Consider the following 5,253-nt stretch of genomic DNA (forward strand, 5'->3'; position numbering starts at 1 on the left):
ATTTAGATAACTAATGATGAATCTATTTTGAAAAAGTAGTGAAATTAATCTATTTTCTTTATCATTATTTTTGTATATTTACATCTTTTTGCTTTTTAATTCTTCCTCTCATTTATAATTTTATTATTTAATATTTTATTTGTTTTATTTTACTTTATCTTCTATTATTTTTATTTTTTTTGACTAACTATTTTTGTATAAATTTTATAGGGACTAGTTTGTTAGGAATTAATTTTATGTTAGTTGGGAGACGACTTTGGGTTATGTTAACCTTAATAATCTTTTTGGCTACTTTCTTGAGAATATTGAGGTTGTTATAAATAAGTAGTATTAATATCATTGTGTCAATGACAACACTAGATAACCTTCAATCTTCCTGGCATTGCTTGCGATGCGCCACACCAGATAACCTTTCTTAAAAACTCTTGGTTGAACTTTAGAGTTCTACTTTTTAACCCCTCATTACTTTGTGGCACCTTATCGAATTCGAGCATTCTCTTGCTTTTGAGTTATAGTAAATCTAAATCGATATGAAGACAATCTCCATTACTTTCGTGATCATATCGTTCCCGTTGAGAAGATGGTTCTTCTAACTCCACTAGCATCATGGCATTAGTGCCATAGACCAAGATGAATGGTGTCTCCTTAGTGGACAATTGAGGAGTGCACCTATACATCCACAACACTTCTATAGTAAGTCTTCAGATCATATCCCCTTGGTCAAGTCCAACCTCTTTTTCAACTCTACTAGGATAACCTTATTTGCAACCTCGACTTGCACTTTTGACTGTGAATGTTCAACGAAGCTATTCTTGCTGCCAAGATTAGCATAAAACTCAACCAAACTCTTGTTTAAGAACTGCTTACCACATTCAGTTATTGTAGTATGCGGTATTCCATACCGACATACTATATTGGCCAACTTTGAGAGCACATTGACTCTTATATTATCTCCTTTTGAAATGTGTTTTAACTTGACCTCGGTGAATTCCTCCAATATGGTCTTAACCAAATGGTAATATTGGAGTAACAAAGCATCATTCACCTAGTACTCCCTTGTGAGGTGTTGTATAGTGAGTCGAGAATCGGTTTGGCATATTATCAAGGTAGTCCCCATCTCCTTTTCTAGTGTAAGGTCTTATATTATTGCTTCATACTCGATTTGGTTATTAGAGGTCATGAAATCAAGATGTAGTGACTTCTCTAACAATAAAGCATTAGGACCTTCAAGCACGATACTGACCCTCCTCCTTCTGGAAATGACGAGCCATCTACATATAGTACCCACCATGATGTTGGCACAAGCAAGCTTGAAGCAAAGATTTGATAAAGCCAAGTTCATGAAGATCATGTGTGTTTGATGAAGATTGATGAAGATCCACTTGAAGATTGTGTTTTTAGTGTATTAAATCTAGAAATAATATGTTAAATGTAATGATTATGTGTTATATCATGTCGGTAGGCTATATGACATAGGTTAGATATCTTGTTAGTCTTAGTGTATCTCTTTTAATCTATTAAAATGGGTTTTAACACATTAAAAGGCTTGCAGTATATAGTTTCTAGTATGAATGTATTCAATTAGTTGAATTATTTTTCAATGTATTCACCAGGCTTAGGTTTTCTTGGTAAACTGGATGTAACTTTGTGATTGAGTGAACCAGTATAAAAACAATTGTGCAATTCTCTTTCCTTCATCTCACTCACTTTGAATTACTCTAAAAACTCCATAAAACCAAGGAATCCACTCTTTGTTGTGCTTTAATGCATTCTTGTGTGATATGAGGTTGTATACTTGTTAGAAATATTGTTTGGAACAAGTCTTGTATGTAAAAGTTTGTTGTTTGAGTTAAATCTGTGAATTCTGCATTCTGCATAAATTCCCAGGATTTTAGCCGACTGATTTGAAATTTTAATCGACTGTTTCATAACTCAAGAACAAATTAGTCTTTTGTTTTATTTTTTGACTGATTGAAAGTGTATTGTTTTGCAGCTTTTACATTCTAATTCTCCAGTCTATTTAATTCAATTGAAAGGGGTTTTATGCACTAGTGCAGAAAAGGGATTTGGCAGTAGTTATTTTTCCATTCTACCCCGGTTCTAGAACTGAGGCATATTAGGACGAGGCCAAATGGGGTCAGCTTTTGGCCTCAGGTGTGAACCGAAGCAGAAACCTCACATTCTACCTTGGTCCTTATGATAACCGAAGCCATATGGTGCGATAAAAAATCAACCCTAGGTTCTTCCACCACCTTTGGACCACCATGGAAGCCTCCGTCCATCTTTGACTCACCAAAAACCACCACGCCACCTAGGAACCTCTACCACTCGCACGTTCACGCATCAACGAGTCCACTATCATCTCGCAACAGTCACCGAAGACAAAACCACTAACGTTCATCACAAATTTGCACCATGAACAACAACACCGCGGATTGTAGCAATGTTCGCGGGGAAGGAGACCCAATGATGCAACGTGGCTGTGCGAGTAGACGAAGCAACAGACCTGTGGTGAGGTGAGTGGCTGGAGCGCAACAATAGCAGAAGGCGATAGGAGCGAGGCGCGATGAGAAAAATCACAGGCGCGAGGAAGAAGAAGAAGAAGAAGAAAAGGGATTCGCATTTTTGAACCCTAACCGAACTTATGGCCCCGATTCAATTTTTAACTGAGGCAGAAAACCTTTTTTGGCATCTGTTCAATTTCAATCGAGGCCAAACATTACCCTAGTGGCACTTTTGAAATACTACACTAGTGATGCTTTCAAAAAAGTTTTAAACAACCAATCCAATCCCCCTCCCCCCCCCCCCCTTTGGCTTAAATCACCAAGACTATCCCTATTTAGAACTCACTAGAAAAATCAGCCGAACACTAGGCCTTTATAGTCCCCTCTACTCGAAACAAATGTGGAATTCTATAACTCCATAGTCCAAAACACCATTTTACCTGTTAGGTTTGGCTTTGGCAGAATTTTTTGGATGGGGTAATTTGTTCTTACCACCTCCATATAGCTTTGAAAAAAAGGTCTCGACCTTGTCACTGTAGTTAATGGTGACAACACCACCTTCTCCACCATTTGATAAAAAGAATCTACGTCTTGCAAAGTTCTACTAACGAAGTATACCAGGTGTTCTTCGTTATCTTGTTCCTGAAGAATGGTCGTGTAGATTATGTCCTTAATTGCAGCGATATATATCAGCAAGGGCTTAGATGTGTTCGACTTTTGCAACACCAAGGGAGATGTTTATGCTTTCTTAATATGATTTAAGTTGGTTTGACAAGCCTTAACCCAAAGGAACTTGGTCGACTTCTTTAATAATTTTATCACCGATTTCGTCTTCCCAACTAGTCTCGATAAGAAACAAGATATAATTATCAATCAACCAGTTAACATTTGTACTTCTTTGACATTTTTCGGTCTTCTCATCTCAATGACAACTTGACATTGCTCAAGATTCGCCTTTATTCCTTGATGTGTTAGCATAAATTCCCAAAAATACCTCTACCAACGCCAAAAACACACTTCTCTGGGTTAAGATGTAGATTATACACTTTTAAGGCTGAGAATACATCAATAAAATCCTTTGCACATTGAGAATGAGAGGAGACTTAACCACTATATAATCCAAATATACCTTTACACTATTGTCGATGAGGTGAAGAAATACTTTGTCCATAAGCTACTGATAAGTTGCTCATGCATTCTTCAGGCCAAATGCCATTACTTCACAATAATAATAGGTTTCCTCCATGATAAAAAGTCATTTTAAGCTTACCCATTTTTGCCATGAGAATCTAATTGTAACATGAGTAGGCATCTAAGAAACTCAGCATGTTATTCCTTGCTACACCATCAACTAGCTGATCGGTACTTGGCAAAGTATGGCCATCATTTTGACAAACTTTGTTTAGGTTCGTGTAATTGGTACACATTGGCCATTTTCCAGTAGGCTTTTTGACTAAGACAACATTGGTCAACCAAGTTGTGTATTGAGCTTCTCGAACAAACCCTACTTATAAAAATTGCACAATCTCAAAGCCAAATTCGCATAAAACGTCTAAGGTGGTAGCCTAAATAATCTCTTTTATCTTGTCCTTGAGGGTTATACAATGTTTCCTCATATTGGCATTTGGTGGTGTATACGCCTTCTTGAGCGTCGACAGGAGATCTGCTTATAATGCCTCGTCTAAAACACGAGATTCAGTGCTGTTAAGTGGGGTATATCACGAGAACCGAGTAGGTTTAAGCTCTTTTTGCCTAAAACCACCCTTAGTGCAACATCTCGTTTTGACGACTTCTTTCAATTGGCATGGTCTTTTGACTTGTTTTTGATTTCCCTTAACTATTCTAGTTGCATAAATTTTGCAGCATGTTGCCTCAACTCATCCCAGCTAGCAACTGAAGCCATACATAAATCATTTGCAAAGGGTCCCGACCTTAGTGCAACGACCATATGATGCAAAGCTACTTTAAGTTTCAGGTTCCTAATAATGAGGGAAATCTTCCCAAACCGCTCCATAAAAGAACACAAATACTATCCCTTCTTTTGTATTATGTTGACAAGGGTTAAAGAAGTGAAGCTGTAAGACTAACAAGTCGCAAATTGCATCCCAAACTGCCCTACTAGAATGCTAAAGCAATCTATCGAGACTGGAGGCAATTGAGAGAACCAATTAAAGGTGGCTCCCTTCAAAGTGGTAGGAAAAACTTTGCACATGGCTACACCATCAATGGTGTATAGACTAACTTGAGTAACATAAACATTGATATGTTCATCTAGGTCAATATTGCCATCATATCAGTCTAGGGTAAGGGGACTTCTAGTTGGTAAGGAAAGAGTTTTCCATGATGTCGTCCATGAAGGGATGCCAACGACTTTCTCCCACCACGAGTAATGTATTGGTTGTGCTTCCAATCTTTAGAGTGGTGTTATAACCACTTTCCTCCTCAATCTCGGGTAGAAGCTAAAGATGGGATACATTTTTTTGCATTATCTCCTTCTCTTTCCACTTCTCGCCTCCTTCTACCTTCCTTTTTGGCTTAGCATTCTCTTGCCTTTATGCATCCATCTCCTCGATATTTCTCTTATTGTACTCAACAAACTCTTGTTTCATTTCCAGCAACATAGCCATCTCTTATGATACCTAGTCGACCTCCCTAGGTAATATCATCTTGCTTCTTGTAGATATATATAGTCTTTCTTCACATAATACTCCTCGGTCACACGCTGGGCGCCAAAATGATCTTGTAGGAT

Source organism: Vigna unguiculata, chromosome 2, assembly GCF_037176805.1.
Source record: "Vigna unguiculata cultivar grain cowpea cultivar isolate G323 ecotype 2 chromosome 2, ASM3717680v1, whole genome shotgun sequence".
Taxonomy (NCBI): Eukaryota; Viridiplantae; Streptophyta; class Magnoliopsida; order Fabales; family Fabaceae; genus Vigna; species Vigna unguiculata.